The 18,824-nt window shown below is 45.6% G+C and overlaps 2 long non-coding RNA genes across 3 annotated transcripts in view; one reads left to right on the top strand and one right to left on the bottom strand.

The window, feature by feature from the left end:
• The window catches only part of LOC146756367 (uncharacterized), a 499,728-nt gene that overhangs the window by 155,525 nt on the left and 325,379 nt on the right, over window positions 1-18,824 (bottom strand). The window lies entirely within an intron of this gene.
• LOC146756378 (uncharacterized) lies at window positions 956-17,752 on the top strand. Of its 2 annotated transcripts, none has more exons than XR_014937458.1 (5): window positions 956-1,007; window positions 1,998-2,157; window positions 12,334-12,485; window positions 14,681-14,760; window positions 17,623-17,752. It is a non-coding gene; the product is annotated as an uncharacterized LOC146756378 (long non-coding RNA). The 2 variants fall into 2 exon arrangements; XR_014937459.1 differs by lacking the exon at window positions 17,623-17,752 and adding an exon at window positions 15,802-15,950.

Here is an 18,824-nt window from a genome sequence, read left to right as displayed (position 1 = left end):
CACAACTGCCCTGCTGGCAGGCTGGAGGTCTGAGATGGCTCAGTGCAGGGATGCTACCAGTTCCCTAAGCCCTACTTTGCTCTGGAAAGGACTTGAGCATCTCCAGAGCCTTGTTACCTCCATCAGGTGAGGTGGGCTTTAACCAAAGGAAAGAGGAAAGTTGCTCCAGGCTTGGAAAATTTTATAGGGGAGTGTTCAAAATTGAGCACTTGGGAGAGAAAGAAAACATTGCTATAAAAGTTGACTCAGCCAATATTTTCTACATTCTTGCTGCTGTGATTGAAGATATTTGTTTTTAATATAGGTTTCTCCCATTTGTAGTCTGGCTTTCCTGTAGTAAAAACTAAAGGGCAGATCCTCAGCTGATATAAATTGGCTCCACTGAAGTTAATGGAGCCATGCTGGTTTGTACCAGCTGAGGGATCTGGCTTGTGCTGCAGTGCTCCATACCCCCATTATCCTGCCATGATTACGATACTAATTCAGTAAAATGGCTTCGCAGTGTAATAAAACCAACCCAGAGCATGGAAGATGAAAGGACTCCCTTCTCCATTTGACCTGGTATTTTTCAACAGAATGTTTTCCCTTATTTTCTCTTTTGTTAGGAAATGCTCTAAACTTTTTTCTTGCTTTCTTGCTTTTTGGCTTCAGCACGAAGGCTGTGTGTGTGCAGAAAGCATGTGGCACATGCAGTGGTGTGATGGGTCAGGGCACAGTGAGCCTCGTGCAAGGGAACGAATTGGTTCTTCAAAGGGCAGGGCTGATCCTGCAGAGCAGCTAAAGCCCCGAGCTAACCTTGACTCCTGAAAAATGGGAGTTATCATACTCCAGGGCAGAGCATTGATCATTTTACTCATTCTCTGCCCTGTGTAGTTTTTCTTGATCTGCCTGTGGTGGAAGACGCAGCCCAAGAAGCTCAATAAAGCTGCATCCACTTTTGTCACAGGGGAAAAAGACATGTTGGTGGCTTTCCTCCTTGTGATCAGCTCTTCAGCCATAGCAGAAAGGTGAGCAGTGGGGAGCAGGACGAGCTGTGCTATCTGGTTGCTTGGAGCTGTTGAAAACCGAAGGGAATAAAGAGACACAGAGATCTGAATAAAGGCAGACAGATGCATGGCTGGATCCCTAGGATGAAATGTTTTGTTTGCCACAGCGCAGCTGAACTGCACAGAGGTTTTGTTCTGAACCAGGAGGGAGTTTCACAGGGATGTTGCTAAATGGAGGCAGTAAATTTAACTTTAAAGGGCCGTGAATGGAGGCTTTTGGCTAAAAGCTGAAGTGCTGTTACTTTTTACTGGGCCTGTTTAACTCCACTTGGAACAGGACAGTGTGTTTGACTTATAAGGCTCCTGGAAGGCTTGGCCTGTGGGTCCTGCTCCTGGCAGAGTAGCAACGAGCCATAAAGGTGAGTGTGTGCCAGCCTGGCCCTTCCGTGCTAAAGGAAATACAAACAGATCTCACCTGTGGCTTAGGGAGAGCTGTGGGTGTAAGTGCTGGGAGCAGGGCTGTGCCATGGCAGCGCAGTTTTAACTGTCAGAATAGCTAAAGGGTTCAAAGGCAGTCAAAATGTCCAATGTCCAGAATTGGCAGGTTTGCTTGAATCCTGCTCCCAGACCTGTGCTAATCCTCTAATATCATTGTAATAATCCTGATTCAAAGAATGGTTTTCTTACCAGCTCATCATTTCAAAACAGTCTGAGCCTTCTTGTAGTATTATCCAATTTAAAACTGTTTAAACCTTCTGCTTCTTTTAGGGAAAAACATGTGTTTTGCACCAAAGTCTGCTCAGAAGCAGCAAAACCTCTCATGCTCATATCTACTAGTGTCTCGTTGCAAGCAATTTTAAAACATGCCCTGTGTTTGGATTGTGTTTGAGACTCGGTTATTTGTTGTGGGTTTAGCAGACTGCAATCACCCACTTAAGGTGGAACTTGGCCACCTTCATTCCTTTCCTCCCAATGCTAAGGAAGCATCCAAAATTCTTGTATTTGGCACAGGTTGGCAGTGGATGCTGTCCCAGACTGAGAGGACCATTCCTCATGTTGTGTGGTTGTGGTCTGAGTGTCTTGGCAGTGGGAAGCTCTGTTTACCAAGAAAGATGGACGCAAGCTGCCTGGCTGAGGGGACAGGAGCATGCACACAGGCCTTACCTGTGGGGTAAGTGCACCCTTTTCTTGCATTAATTGGAGAAAAGAATTAATGATCTGGAAAGCTCTGCAGAACACAGGTGTCTGTGTCCTTAACCAAGCATTGGTGGCCAAGTGATGGCTGTGCAGAGCCCAGGGAGCCTCTGTGCCCCCAGTGATTGAGCACTGTTCCTGAGAAGGGGAGGCAGAGCTGGAGCAGTGGGTGCGGGCAGCCATTACTAGACCTAATCAGGCAAGGAAAAGCTTTGGAGCATATGGACCCCAATGTGTGGTCCAAGTACAACAGCTTGGTGAGTGTCCTGCAGGGAGACTTTTACTAGCGCTGCAACAATAATTCATCACTGCCTGAAGGCTTGATGGGTCTGGTACTCCTTGTCTAAATTGACCTCGGCTGGAGACCTGCGTTTCAGTCCAGCTTAGTCACAAAGGACTTGGTCTGTACCTGGGCCTTAAAGAGGATATTTATCAGAAAAATCATATGATTAATGGAACTGAGTGATGTTCGCTTGAGAGTGGATGGGAATTGAATTAACAGAGTAGGGATTTTGGCAGGTGTGAAGTGCTGAGACCGATGATGTCTGGGGGACAGAGCACCCCAAGCCCCACTGTTGTGCAGCCATAGGCTGGGAGCTCAGGGTGGGGGGCTGAGAGAAACACAGTGCCAGAGTCTGGGCTTGTATGTGGGTAACACATGGTGTGCAGCTTGTTAAGCCCTCACACCACAGTGCCCAAATTGCCATTGCTGCCAGCCCTCTCAGAAAGGGCAAGGATAAAAAGGAAGCTGATACCCCCAAGTAAATGGTGATGGAGGGGGAAGAACAAGTGAAGAAATTATCAGAAAACTCCCAAAGCTTACTTTCTTGCCTGCTTCTTTTTCCCCACTCTTCTTTCTTTTTCCCTCCATGTCAACACCAAACAAGACAGGACTAAAATTAATGGGGAAAGCAGCAATTAGCAAATTAGGTTAGCGGTGTGTTGCAGTGTGCCATGGCTGCCAGGTGTGAGGGGCTCTGGCAGTATATTTATTAATGGCTGTCAGAAAAGTGACACTTTGATGAATGAAGCTGGGTAATCGGCACCCTCCGACAGCGAGCACTGAGAGGCCTCAACATGCTAAACTGCAAAATCAAACCTTTTTTAACCCCCATACAAAAATACAACAACAGAAATCGCTGCAAGAGGAGTGTGTTTTTCCATCAGGGGCTGGAATTCATGTTCTCCCCTAAATACCTCCTTTCTGTAACTTGCTGGGAGGAGTTGTCAGCATGGAAGGTTTTCCCTTTCCTTCAAATATGGGCCTCAAGAGTTTATAAATGCAGGCAGCTTAAAAGTATGTTTTGTTTTGGGTATATATGGCAACCCTATTAAAGGCAAGGGTCCTGTGCTCGTGCTTTTTGGCCTTTGCCCTTTAAACATGATGGTATCAGTAATCTACAGACTGAGATGGTGTGTTAGGTATCGTTTTCTCTTGACTGGTGGTCAGCACTTCTCCTCATTAGTGCCACTGATGTGTGATGTCCAGGAGCCCACGCTGCCTACAGGAAGAGAGAAAATGCAACAATATGTAAGGTTAAATGTGTCAGATGAAACTTCACCTGCAGCACTGTTGCATACTGAAGTTTCCACTCTTGATAACCTCAGCTGTGGGCATCTCCCTTCTGATGAATGTGTGTGTGCTGTGGGACATCAGCTGCCATGCTCCCAAGTGAGCATGGCTATATGGTATAATGGCAGGGTGCATTGCTGGTCACTTGGTGAATGGGAATTCAGAATTACTGGCCAACAAGATGTGAGTTTAGAAGTTCTCTTCAGGAAAAAATGACCGCAACAGAACTGTACTGAAGTTGTTGAGGAGATCAGCCCAGCTGCTGGGATAGCATCTGGATTAAAGATTGCTCTGCAAAATGCTGCACTATGTGAAATATTTCTTCCAAGTTTTCAGGCTTTGCATTGCACGCCGGAGGTAAGTTCTGTGCACTGCTTTGATAGCTCAGCACGGGGTTGCTCAAATCCCCCAATTCCATAGAGAAATTGAATACCTTTCTACAAAATCTTGGTTCTGGGTTTGGCCAGCTAAAAGGACTGTGTAAGTTTTGATTAAAAACATGAGAATCAATGTAAGTCATATCCCAGGCATTCATCTGGTCTTCTAGTTTGAAATGAAGCTGAGTGATCTGTGTGGAGTTACTTGCCAGGATCTGTGGGCTTGTTAAGTTTGAATTGGCACTTGTAGCAGATCTGAAATTATTCTCTTATGCTTTAATAATTGTATTTAGTTTCCTAATTTGGCCGCTGAGTTTATCAGAAGATAATTGAACTTTTAAAAACATAATCTGATCGGGCTGTAGGAAATACTTTAAAATAAACTTCTTCTGAGACTTTGATCTGTTTTCACGCCCTCTCTCACGAAAGCAGCCTGTCTGCAGGGCTCCAACCTGCTGAGGTGCGTGTTCCTAAACTAGGCAGTTCTTGAGCAGAACCGGGTTGCTCCCTGTATGCAAAGGAAGCCAGCAGCTCCCTGTCAAGGCAAACTGGCTGCGTGGACTGCTCCTGGGTGCAGCCCCCTGCCTGCATGCTCTGCCTGGGTGCAAAAATCCCCTTGTAAATGATTCCAGGGAGCAAGAGAAATGGCTCTCAAGTCACTTCAGTTTTTTGATACAACTAAAATTGTTACTTAAAGGTCAGAGTATTGTTTTCTTGTGCACTGAGAAGGGGATCAGTTGCCTTGCATGGAGCTGTGGGCTCAGTTCTCCTGGGCAGTTTGGGTTCCTTGCGAGCTGTGGTTTCAAGTGATGTGAGCTTTCCTGCCTTCTGCTGTTGGCTTCCGTCGAACAGGCATGTTTTCCCTTTTTGGTGAGATTTAACCCAATTCCTGAAGTTCTTATAAGCAGTTCCTGAGTTTTGGGGGTAATGGAGTGTGGTTCTCCAGTTTCAGTGATAGCATGTAGAAGTTTATGGGCCCACTGCAGGCCTGTAAACTCAGGTTTTCCAGGTCCTACATTAGCACATTAACTACTGGGCTGTTTTTCCTGCTCACCTACCTGACTTCCTTCCTGTTTTAAAAAGGATTTGCTGCTTTTCATGTTCTCCATTTTATGAATTTGCAAAGACTTCTGTCATTGTATAAGCATGCACCAAACAGTTTATTTTCACTTACTTCAGTGCTTATGGTTTATATTTACTTCCCATTGACTTGCTCAGGACTCAGCCCAGGGAAGACCTCTGACTTTCCTCTTGGTCTATGACATGGCTGGGAGGCTCCCAGACCAGCAAGCAATCACTGCACCAAAGCTCAAGGAGTAAGCAAATATGAATGATTGTCCAGGCTGAGCTTGTCTTGGTTTTTAAAGGGGAAACACTGCTTGAAGTTCCCTCTGTGAGTGCCAGGAGGGTGAAATCACCCACTGTTCACTGTGGCTCTGCTGCACAAATGGTCTCTAGGCACCTGCAGTGCTGCCCCTCACAGCTCTGTCCATCCCCTCCATATAGACACGAAGGTTTGTCCATGACTTGTTCCACCTGCACAAGCTATTTTCTGATTCCTTGTCACTGTCAGCTCAGTAGCGCTGTCATTTTCCAGATACGTGGTGTGTAATTAATGAGAATGTTGTTTCCAGATTGTTTCAAAAACTAGATTGAGCATCTGAGAAATTATTTCACTCAGTGCCTTAAGATAGCTCGTTCATTCAGAAAGCTATCTTGGCTGCTTGATTTGAGGGGAGTTGTGGAGGGAAGCAGCTGTGCTTATATTATTAAGGACTGCCAGCCTTGAACTCTTCATGCAGATGCAAAGCATGGGTTCACGTGCTGCCAACCAGGCAGCTGGGTGACAGGGCAGGGGAGGGATGTGCCCAAATTGCATCAGCCCTGGCCATGACAGCCTCACGTCTGTGTGTTGTGAGGATGGTCTCCTTGTGGTGGTCTCTGGGGGCAGCAGTTGCATGCTGCAGGGCTGGAGGGATAGGAGGACACATTGTAAGTTGGCTTTGTCCACTCGCTACCCCTGGGGGCTCACCAGGCTGGGCAGAGATGTTGGCCGGGATATAAGTATTTTATTAGATCTATTATTTCTTTCATGGGGGCAATAAGTCTGCTTTATGTGAGACCTCGAGTGACTCTGTATGGAGCACAGAGATTGGTTTTAGCCACCTTTGCTCCCCAGGACATTGCTGTCCAAAGCACTGGAAGACTGTGCCCAGGTGCAGGCTCCAGTGATGCATGGCATATAGCCATGGCAAGGGCATCTCCCTTGGGTTCTTACTAAAAGCTGTGTTTGGGGCTCATTTAGGGTTATTCTCTGCCATTTTTCTCCTGAGCAAACATCTCCAACTGTCTCCACTGAGGCTTATATTGCTCTATACTTTAATTTTATTTTGCTGTTTGTAAAATGAGGGGTGAAGGGAAGGACTTTGTCAGCAAATGCTTCTTTGCCTCCTTCCTGCCTCAGTGGGTTAAAGCAGCATTCCCCCAGCTGATAATGCCTTCAGGCATTCCAGCAATGCTTTGCTATGAGCTCTGCAATGCCCCTCATGTCCTACAGGCTGGCCAAGGCTTGGCCTCCGTGTGCTGGGGTGGGTTTGTGTTTCTACGTTTTATATGTTTAATTTTTATATATTTGAAAGTAATTATTGGAAAACAATGAAGTGGTTGCTTCCATCAATTTTCTGTGGTTATTTTATTCCCAATAATCTTCAGGTGCCTCTTGAATGGGTGAGATTTGCACAGAGCTAAGCGTGTGCATGTGTCCGTGTCTTCTGTGATATACGGAGCTCTGGTGCTGCAGCTGCCATTAGTGTTAATGGGCTAAAAACCCCCCACATCAAGCTGAGAATACACTCCTGCTAATTGTGTACCAGCAGTCCCCTGAGACCTCTGTGAGAATGATGCATCCGAGGATAGGCGCTTCCAATGGTAGGTTGCTTTGGGATAAATAAATAAGGGGCTAAAGTTAGACGCTGGGTCAGTGCCAGCATTATAACACAGGGAAATCGGCTAACGGCCATGCCAACCTTTATCCTCTTGGTCCTGGCCTGGTCCACTGCTGCACGGTACCATCTTCTGAGCCATACATCACTACTCAGCCTCACCTTGATGTATGATGCCCATAGATCCTTATAGCGGGAGTGCACTCTGATGTATTGCGCCAATACATCATGGACAGGGATCGCCCGGGTGATGTATTAGTGCCCTGAGAATGTATTACTCAAACGCTGGTATTGTTCAGGGATAAAGCCAAGCCAAGGAGTGGATTCAATTTAATTACGGCGCAGATGATAGTCCAGAGCCAGCAGCACTTTGATGCTGAGATTCTGGCACCCTGTGGAAATATGAGTTGCGACTCTGGTGCTGTTGAGTCACATCGCAGTGTGCCATGAGAGGAGGTGCCGTATTTTAAGGGAATGGTCATTTTTCAGAGAAATATAGGAGGACCATTTCAAGAACTCCATGGAGAGCAATGTGGCTGCGTGTAAGAACTCCTGAGCAGCAGAGGAGGGACGTGGTGGTGCAGGTGAGACACGGGGACCTTTCTGGAAGGCTCTGAATCCAACCTGCTTGCAAATATTTCTGTTGTTTTTGGCAGAATGACATGATGAGAAATTTGGAGAGATGATTCTGTAGTTTCCTTGGATTGTCTTATATAGATGCCATAAAAAAAAACACCTGGAGAAAAAACACTCAGGCCATTAAAAGCAGCCCTGATTATTAAGGGTGGGAAAACCACCTAATGATGCAGTCAAAAAAAGATGGAGAGCCAGGAGGAGCAAGATGGCAGCAGTATTTGGCTCATGTTCATCGTTCTATATCTATAAATGAGTGCATTTTCTAACAAAGGTAGATATAGTTTTGCAGATGAGACGCTTTCAGCACAAACAGATGAAGTGACTTGTGCAAGGTCACATAGTGAGCTGGTGGCAGGGCCTGGAAGAGAATCCAACTGATCTGACTCAGTTCTCCTCCGACATCCCTAAGTTTGGATGCAGAATGGAGAAGGCTTAGTCTGCCACACAGGAACAGTGGATGCTCCCAAAAAAGTGAGTTCCTTGCAGAGCTCCTCAGTTGTCCTTCCCTGCCATAGCCATACCTGCAGGTAAAGGAGCACAAATAGTTTTCTGTTAGTTGGCTGCTTAAAATACAAGAGAGAGGCAGTATTATTCAGGAATTCATACTCCTTCTTGCAGCTCCTGAGCTTTCTGAATTTGGAGAAGAGCATGTGGTGATTCTGAGTGTGTTCACAGAATCACAGAATGGGCTGGGGTTGAAAAGGCCCAAAATGCTCATCTAGTTTTAACCCCCCTGCTATGTGCAGGGTCGCCAAGCACCAGACCAGGCTGCCCAGAGCCACATCCAGCCTGGCCTTGATTGCCACAACCTCCTTGGGTTCCTTCAGGGCTCATCCTTATCGTGCTCCAGGACACACACCAATGTCCCTATCTATGTGTGACCTAGGAAGCTGTTGAGTCCTCCTCTGTTGTGTGGCCTCCTCCTGTGACTGGTTCATCACCACTTGTCAGCAGAGCCTGTGGTTCACAGTCATCCCTATCGCCCTGTGATAACCATAGTAAACATTTCTATAAATAGAATTTTCTCCTGTCCAAGTCATCTTGCTTACTCAGCTGTTTTATTTTTAATAGAAAGGCATGTTGATGCTAAGCAGATTTTTTTTTCTTCTTCTTCAAATCTCTATTAAACATAAAAAGATGCTGTGTCTGAATAAAAAGAAAAGGTGCCCCTTAGATATTTTTAAAGCTTCCAAAAATAGTCTCAAGTCTGCGACAAAGATTATTGAGTGGGAATATTGCGGACAGTGGTTCTGCAATGGAGACAGTCATGGCTCCATGCGCTTTTGGCTGGGAGCTACAAGGAGGGAGACTCGTAGGACAAAGACCTCAAAAGGAATGAGTTTACTGAGGGGCTGCTCTTTAGATGGTGAAACCACAGCACTGCACAAGTAGTTCTGCTGGTGATCTCATGTCTCTTTTCCCTTCTGGGTTTGCAACTGCCCTTTGAGGCTGGCATCTCATTGCTGGAATTCAGTCTTTGCTGGAGACCTGCAGCCCCACTGCGAGAAGCACCGCTGTGCAGTACAGGGGTGACAAGGGAAGGCAGTGAGTTCTCTGTCTGGAATTTCTGAGTATAAAGGCAGAAGGAAAAGGGACTGCTGATTTTTGCCTTGTAAGCACAATTGATGTTTGACTTGAAAAAAAGTATAACTTGGGTTATTGTTTCTGCCGCTGCACCCTCAGGTCAGAGCACTGCCATATAAGCAGTTGGTTCAGAGCAAGAGGGGAGGCAGAAACTTGGAGGGGAAAGAAGCACATGGGAGTGGAGCTGTCCCAGCAGGGTTCCCAATGCTTTCTTTCTCTCCCATCGTGAAGGCTTTTGTTTCCTTACTTGTGGCAAATGCCAAATCTACCGCTTGTGCTTTAATGCCTGGTGAGAGGGGAGAGGTCTCCAGAGAAACCATGAAAATGGGGAAAGATAAACTGGTGATTATTGAAATGACAAAATATTGCATTGGTGAATGCTGAATGGCTTATATGGAGAAGAGAGCATTGCAGAATGGAGGGAGCTCTTCTATTGTTTGCACTTAGGAAAAAAAAAATAAAGGGGTAGTAAATATTCGCCTGCATTGATCACACAGTGAGTAGTTTGCTGTGCCAAAGCAGCCTGCATCAGTGCTCAGGGTTAGTGCTTATTGCAGGTGAACTGCCCATGCAAATGGTGGGTAGTTTGGAGGAGCACAGGTAGTTTTCATCCTGTATGGGCAGACACGAAGGTTGGTTCTGGTGGGCTTTGTTGGCCCTCAAAGCAGAAAAGGAACAAAATGGGACTGAGCAGTGGATAAGAATTTGAGGCTCAGTTCTTATTTCTCCTGTAAATACCCTGTATCCCCTCAATAAAACTGATTTATGGCTTTTAGCCATGGTTCCTCACCTGTAAAATTGGGAAAAATACTTCCTTTGTGCCCCATTTATTTACATGGTCATCTCTTCCTATCTAACACCGCGCTTGGTGCAGCGGGGCCTCGTTCCTTTCTCAGCACTCCATGCGGAATTTATATTGCAGCGATTCTTGTAACTATCAGCAAAAGAAAATTACTGCAGACAGGCCTGAGGTGCCGGTGCTTCAGCTCTGCTCTGATAGTGCTGCTGGCTGTGGTTTGGTGGCTGTCCCCTACCCGTGGCTCTCAGCGTGTACCCACAGCTGTCAGTGTGAATGACAGATTAACAAATGCACAGTGGCTTTGTTCCTCACTGTGCTGCCCCAGTGCCACGCTGGGTCTGCAGTGCAGAGGGATGCATGGCATTGTCTCACCCACTAACACTCTGTCTGGTAACTGGCAAAAGCAATGCTTTTCACCCGTTGCAATGGGTGTGCTGTAGAAAATGAAGACCGTAGGGATGTGAGGGTCTCGTTTAATTTGTTTTATTTCTTAATCCAAGAGTAAGAGAATGCAAAACTTCCAAGCTGAAAGGCTCTGCTTGCTCCAGGAGATATTAGTGAGGGATCAGCTGGGTTCACCAGACTCCACAAGGTACCTTTGTTTATGGATGAGGCCGTGCAGTTGGGGATCAGAGGTTGTGCATAGCTGCTGTAGAGCACGCTGGGCTGCGAAAAGTCGGGCACCAGAGATTAATTTCTTGGTTTCTTAGAGCCAAGGTTTAATAGCAGACCTGGGGAGGACAGTGATTGAGCTCACAACCAACAGAACCTATAGTTCAGGTCAAGTGAAAGGAAGGAGCTAAGGGACTCAGCATGCTGCTTGCAGGAGGAATTCTAATGGCTTCATGGTATGGAGTCTGCACAAGGCATACAGGAGCTAGTGCCCGGGCTGCCCCATGAAGCCTGCACAGCCCCGACCCCCTGCTCACTTCCCTGCTCACAGCTGGGCATGGCAAGAATAAATCTGGAAGGGAACAAGAGGAAACAGAAAACGCTGGCAGTTTTTCAGTAGGGAGAATGGTGTGTTTGAGCTGCAGTGGAGAGGGACAGCTTTTGGTTCTAACTTTTTGAGTTGCATACTTCAACAAACAGTGTAAATTTGGCAGGATGAAGGCTGGGTGACCTATTCTGGCTGGATCGAGGACTGATTCTGAAGCTGGGATTTAACTCAGCTCTGACATTTCATGCTGCTATTCCATTCCACTTCAGTTTCAAAGTTTTCAGACTTTTTTTTTTTTTTTTTAAAGATGTGCCCTTTATGTAACTCATTTAATTGTGTCTAACTACACGGTGATTTTTTTCCCCTCCCTACCTTCACAAATGCGATTGGATATACATGTAGATCTTAACTTATAGCATATATTACAGTAGGGGCAAGAGAATCTGCCTTGAGCTTTCATATTTATCCTGAATAAGGCTGTACCAACTGGTTCTGCCTTAAATTCTCTACCTCAAAGTCTCCTGATGTTCTGTTTTCTCAGGAAGGAAACAGGTTGCACTGAACGCAAACTGCGCGGCATGGATTTACTCGTTAGACACAGATGGGATTCCTCTATCAAAGTACTCTTGTGTTGTCTGCATTCATTACACTCACTAGAAAAGCTATTGACATGACAGCATTCTCCTGTTAGGTTTTTTCCTGCTCTTTTAGAAGTGCCTGTTGGGTTGCAGTGGCCTGAAAATGCAGTGACCAAGATTAGAGGTTTGGACCTTGAGAGCCACAGGAGAGGAGCTTTCAATGTCTTCTGTATTTGTTATGATCAATTCATAGTGACTTGAGTCTGCAAATGAAGACGTTCTTATGAAATGTTTTTGATTTTATGCATTTTGATTCTGGTATTAAGTAGTGTGAGAAAAGCAAATCAGTCTTTTTGTTTGGCTGCTGGTTTAACGTCCAGTTCACATTAGCAGGATGCAAGGAATCTGGATGCTTGTTTGGAAGCCACTTATGAGATGTTCGATTTCCTTCTATGGAAGGAAATACTGGAGAAGACTTCTAATCTTATGATTCAAAGCATGAATCAGTCCCCAGATTGGATCTGTGCCTGCAGCAGTAAAAGGGGCAGATTGTCACAGGGTTGCTGCTTTGTTCTTCTCTGGAGCACCCTGTACAGCTGCTATCAAAGGCCGAAGAGCAGCATCAATGGAACCTGCTCTGCTCAATGCAAGCTCTGAGTCTGGTGATTTTCAGCAGCATGTCATCTTAAATATATATGTTTTTTCTTTTCTCTTTCTTTATTAGTTTCATGTTCCAGCTGACTTCCTCCAAGAGAGGAACATGCTTTCCCATCAGAACTACGTGAAACACCTGAGTTCATTGGGACTGGAAGAAAACTGTCTCAGAGACAAAGATACACAGCTTCCCTGGATTGCTGGCTACGTGCCTGATCTGAGGTCTGTGGTCATTTACTTTGCAATGGATTTTTCACTTTTCATTTGCCTTGTATAGGTATCACCAAATGGTTTATGCTTTCTGCTTTGCACTGTCTTTTTTGGGGGGAAAAACTACACAACAGCTCTGCACACTCCTTGTGCTGATAATCCCTGATGTGGCTGAACTGAAACAACACCCAGCCTGCGCCACTTAGCTGCTGCTGGACAGGACAATGCAGTGATGGTGGTATTTGAGGGAATGATATTCTATCACAAAGGGAATTTGTTACAACCATAATTTTACCAACACAAACGCAGAGAACAGCACTGATCTGAAAAGCCAGAGCCCTGCCTGTGAGTGAGCACAATCTGCAGATGGAGAGAAGCAACTTTCTGATTTCACTGCTAAACTTCCCCTCCTCAAACCAAAACAGTTTAATCAGTCAGATTCCTGTTTAATGAGTTGCACTGCTGCCTCTAACCAGGAACGTATCTTAGATGATGGAAATAATGGTTTCAGTAAGACTTACTGTGATCTCATTACCCCATAGATGGCCTGTGTACGTTCTTCCCCTGCCTCTACCACTCACCTTCACAAGCAGGACCCCAATTTTGAGACTGAACCCCTCTGGCTGTGTGAGCTGCCACATGAAGGTGCTTTCCTGCACACTGTCCTCTAGTTGCTGCCATCGAGCAGTTGGTAAAGTCTGCAGCTTGCGAACAACTTTTCTTGCCAACCATGCATTACAGAGGGCTAATTGTAAAAGTGGTGCACCTGCTGGCTCCCTTGGTGGCTGGAGCCAACAGGAAAAAAAAAAAAAAAAAAAAAAAAGTAATAGTAATTTATTAATGATCAAGTCACAAATAGTAATGAAAACAATAGGAGCATCTGAAGGAAGCGCTGCCGGGGGCAGAGGTGCAGGTGCTCTGTGCCTTGAGCAGGCTTGTCAGCATTTTTATAAAGCTACTTTACAACCCTTATCAATTTCCTACTGCTTTCTGTGTACCCCCTGCCCCTTTGCAAATGTTTTGCCTGCACGACAGGCTCAGCATTTCTTGTTGTAGGTGATAAAATAGCTGTCACCCTGTGGAGGGAGAAAGGAGGCAAATAAAATAAAATAAAAATGTTAGGTCCAGGGAAACAAAGCAGAGGAAGCAAAGCATTTCAGAGCAAACAAATGAGTTCTAAGGGAGACGCTGAGTCGGCACAGGGAGAGCGATGATGGGAGCTGAGCTGAGGAATGGGGAAAGATTGGGGATAGCAAGAGCTGGAGGGCGAGGGTGGCTCTGCTGAAAGTGAGGCAGGGCTTTGTGCATGGCCCTGGGTTTCAAAGGAGACTGTATGTACAGCCAGCGCCATCCATGAGGAGTTTGGGATCTGAAAATCCCAGCCGTAGTCTGAATAACTGCACTGCATTGGCAAGGTGAGAATTTGTTTAAGTAAGGAGAACAGAAGGCATATGAGCAACACCAGTTCAGGTGACATCCCCATACCAGGTGTCTTAAGTAGACATGATAGAGATTAAGTAGACATTAAGTAAAGATGGTCGTGTTGTATCTCAAAATACAGTTTCTATATCTATATCAGAAGCCATGCTAGAGCTGATAGAAAGCAGATAGAGCAGACACCAACCAGCCCAGTGTTGTTCTTTGAGCCGTAGGTAGGGTCTGCAGTGCTCCTTAGGGGTACATCTGCTAATGTAATATAGCAGTTTAATTCAGCTTGCAACAAAATAAAGCTGAACTAAGTGGAAAACTCTAGAGCTGCGATGGCTTAATTGCTCATACATGAGCCTTTACTATGCAATTTGGAAACTTTAGGCCGTGGGAACTTGCTTCTGTGTTCTTGAGCCCATGAACTGCCTTAGTCTGTGGGTCTAACAACAATCAGCTCATAAAATGCTGTGAGTGCAGATTTCAGAGGTCAGCCTGAGTCCGTACCCAATCCATGTGGCTCCTGTGCCCTGCATTCGGCTCTCCAACGAGGTCAGTGAGCTGTCGAGCACACAGTCAGTGCTCTTTAAGCTACTGTGAATCTACCCCTGCTTTCTCTTTTCCCTTTTCTCATTCTCTCCTTGCTCTCACACACCCCCAAATCACAAACCCTCACACCAATGCCAGAAGCCTCTGAGGCTGTCGTAAGCCTGCAGTTATCTGCATTAGGAACAAAGCTGCCATTTTTAAAGCTTTTATGCTTTTTATTCTTAACTCCACAGGACCCAGGAATCTTTTCCTGAAGTTAATGTGAATTCAGGGGGTGCGTGTTTTAAGAACTGAGCTGGGTCCTGTAAAAGAGGTAAGAACCAGCAGTTGGCAATGCTAATTATTGCCCGGTGATTTGAGGGGACCTGCACAACGTGCTAACGTGCCTATGATGACACGCAGCATGATACATGGGGAAAGGTGAAGGCAAGGCTCGTATATCCCCATAACACTGAAGGCATATTTCCCTCTCTAATAACTTACAAACAGTCACCATTTGCTGTCTGCAAAATTAACCTCTCATCTCCTCCAGCCTGCTGATCTGGTGCATAGATATAGGGTTTTAAGCTTCTCTATTGAAAAATGTCCCTGCAAAGCTGTCCATCAGAACTCCCGCTGCTTTCCAGAGAGTATTATTAATAAGTTCTTCCTATCAGAAATGGGACCCTTTTAGAGCTCAGATAAGGTTTTTTTCCCTGTTAACCAGCTGGGCTGCTTGGCATGCCATGATGAATGACGGGTCAAGGATGGAGCAGGCTGATTTCTCTCCGAGCCTGACCTTGTCTCTGGTGTGACATCTGAAATGACAGGTGCATTAAAAAGTTATTTATGTAGGGGAGCTGCAATGCATTGTACCCTTTGCAAGGTAGCACCCAGTTTTGCAAGAGTATTAGAATAAAGGCTGCCTCTGTGTCTGCTGCCTCTTGTACTGCTGGCTTTCTGTAAGCAGCTGCTGTGAAAGCAAGAGGAGAAGCACGGAGCGTTTTTTAGTGCACAGAGGATGCTCTGGAAACTGAAAGGCAAAAAAGGGAGCAGGGTCTGAGAGCAGCAGCAGCAGACAGCTTCCCAGCAAATCACCTGCGTGTCTGCAGATTACTTGCCTGGAACAGCAGTAATCAGCTCTGGAAATGCACCTGAAGGGTTCTGGGCTGTTGAAGGGCCAATGTTGTGGATAAAATGCAGCACTGAGGATTAAATGATTTCTACTGTTCAGCTCTTTATGGCCTCAGTGCACTTGTAAGACTTTCTCTGTTGAATCTCAGACTCTTTGTGAGTAGTTGTGCTGTGGCTCCCTTCTGTCTTTACTGTTGCTGAAATTAAAGGGACACTTCTGGCTTTGTCCTTCTTCCTGTAGGACACATAAGTGGAACTGTAACCATCCTGTGAACAGTCACTTCATTCTGGGAGATGAATAGTTGCTGAATGGCAAGAGATCGCAGCCTAAATCTCCAGAAAAATGCATGCAAACCCTATCAGGTTTCTATTGTCATCTGCCTGACATTGTGCTCCAAGTAGGAAATAGGAAAGGCAATAGGAAAGCTGCCTGTGTTTTGAAATCCAGAACTTTCTCTGGACAATAACACACTTGCTGTTGCATGGCCAAATGAGGACACAACATCCTATGGCACAGATTAAGTTGTAGAGCAGGGTTCATGGAAGAGCCTATGTGCAGTGATTTCTGCATCCTTCTGAGTGCTGATCAGATTAATGAGGACCACAGAAACATTGGAAAACTGTCGTAGTGACACATCAGTATCCTGTTAGCTTCAACAGAATTACAACATTTGATATCAGCTCTTCCTTCCTTGCTGTTTCTCCACCCCTCCAAAACACCCCCTGAAACACTTGCAGGAGAAATTGTAAAACACATGTAACAGCTTATTTTGTAAGATGGGACTGTTAGAAGAGCTGCATGTTGGTGTGCGTCCAACTCACATTAACTTCAGTTTTGGGCTGCAGCCATACTCGAGTGACTTTGCAAGTCTTTTCTGACTGTCCAATTAAAGTTGATGCGTGCAGTAAATCTGCAGTATCCAAACAGTATTTGATCTCTCCATTTTGGATCAGTGGTTGGGTCTGGGAAGTGGATGAAGCTTGCCTGAAGGCAGCATCTGCAAGTTGTTTTTTTTCATCAGAAAAATGAATGGTCTGGTATAATGAATGATTTTGTATAATATCAAAGAAAGAGAGTATCAGCTGTGCACTTCATATGCAGTATTGATTGCAAGTATGCTCATTAATTTGTGTGGTACAGGAAATTCCAGCCAAGGTTAGGAGAGCTTTGCTCTGTAGTGGAGCTGTGACTCCTATTGCCTTCAAAGAGGTTTGAATCAGGTTGCAAACAACCAAAATTCATACTTCAGTTATTTCGCTATAGAAGTGTGTTGTCACAGACGACTTTGTAGACTTCTGGTAGAACAGCAAGGAAAAATGGAAATGTCCTGTCCCTGTTTGAGCCTGCTTAAGGGTTTGATCTGTACAGTTTCGGTGCTCTGGGCAAATGTAGGATGCATGGTGGAACTCTGTTCTCATTGTAGCACAACAAAAGAGAGGAGCTGGGGAGGGGAGGGAGAAGGTATGTTTTCCACCATGGCCTGTTTAAAACATTATGAGCTACCTCTCTTCCATCATGAGTCGTGGTTTAAAGCTACTGCCCAGAGGCATAAAAATCAACTCCTAACAACTTCCAGTGGGACCACTATTCCATCAGTGCTCCCATCAAATGTTGACTCCATGATTAATATTCACCCTCTTTCTTTGTTAATCATCAGTCTTCATTCATTTCTTTGTAACTTCCTGCTGACAGGGGCACTGTTCATACAGCAGCTGGTAGGGAAAACAGAACGAGCTGAACTGCTGCACGCAAGCTGTGAAGGGAAAAAGCCACAACAGTGCATTGTGTCAGCTCAAAATGATTCCTACGGATGCAGCTTTTTCTTTTCTCCTTGCCCTATATGCTCAATTTTCAATAGACGTTGTGAGGCAGGACCTTCAAACAATCCGTGGTTACTATCGCACTGCTTTACCTTGAGTGCCATTGGCACTTGGTAATTTAGAGCAGGAACTCTGCTGATGAAGAGTGAACTGTCAGAATTTGGCTTGTCAAATAAAATCTGTGTACAGTCCTAAAATAGACAGTTTTGCAATTAACGCTTGCACTGTGATTTGCCAACAGGAAGCCCACTCCCAGCTTTGCCACAGCCCTCCTGAAGACCTTGTGTGTGAGACCAAACCTCTTCCCCATTGCCCAGCCTATGAGCTGAGAAGAGCTGCTGATTTCTCTATCATTCTGACTCTTTGGGCAGCTAATATTGCCCTTCTGCAGCGCAGGGATCCTGTCCAAGATGCTCAAGGGGTACAAGCTCTGCACCAAGGCAATGCTATTCTGCACAGCCAAGGAAGTTACTTCTTCCTCCCACTAATTTATTCCCCAAAAAGCTGCAGTAGATGCTGCCACGTTTACAAGTACACAGATATTTGCTCTCAGTGCCAGTCAATGAATGCTGCAGCTATGCAGTGTAACTGGAACACCATTGAAGATAATTCCATTTACTTGTGTGAGGGGCCCAATAATTAAATTTGGACATTATTCCTTTAATTACTACAATTTCGGATCACGGTTAGTATTATTTTTGGTCAACAAATAATCGTTGGAGCCTGGAGGGAAATTTTCATTGACTGTCCTCTACTGTTACCCCAGGGATTGCTTTCTGGAGCACGGACAATGTGAGGAGGGAAAGGTCTTCAAAGCACAGTTTTCCTGCTTGCTCAACTCCAAACTGCAGCAGCCAATGCTGAAATAAATCAAACATCAGCCACTGTCAGCCGTCCTGTAGGAAGAGCTGCTATCAGCTGAAGAGGCCATGTAGGCTCTGTTATACACAAGTGGCCGGACCTTGGAGGCTGCCCTTTGTTGGTCCAGTCACAAGGCCCCTTCTTAGAAAAGAACCAGCCCTGATCTGGAAGAACAGCACCAGAGTCAATCTGCCTCCAAGCAACAGGTATGCGGGACACATCATGTAGGGCTTCTGACCTCTCAGTTGTGCAGGGTGAATATCTAAGTGATTTCGTTTAATCTCTTGCTTTAATGAGTGATTCGGTGGAGACCAAAATCTTTCCAATGCCTGTGCTTAAATGCCCAATGAAAAGAAATCTGCACTTCAGAGCAAATTTAGGACACAGAAGTGGACTGTGGGGTTCTGTTGCACTCTGTCCATGCAGTGCCATCTCAGAGACTGCTTTGGAAATGGTAGCATGCCCCTTGTCCTGCTAAAGATGGTGGTGGTGCTGCAGGGCACAGCTAGCAACCCAGCCCTGGGTGTTCCCTAGAGGGTCAGACACATGTACTGGGTCACTAAGGAGGAAATGTGTTTAAAT

The sequence above is a fragment of the Coturnix japonica genome, chromosome 27 (assembly GCF_054131305.1).
Source record: "Coturnix japonica strain WE chromosome 27, WE-NBRP24, whole genome shotgun sequence".
NCBI classification, from domain to species: Eukaryota; Metazoa; Chordata; class Aves; order Galliformes; family Phasianidae; genus Coturnix; species Coturnix japonica.
Note: the sequence above shows the minus strand (reverse complement) of the source record. Positions and strands in the feature narration are given on the sequence as shown.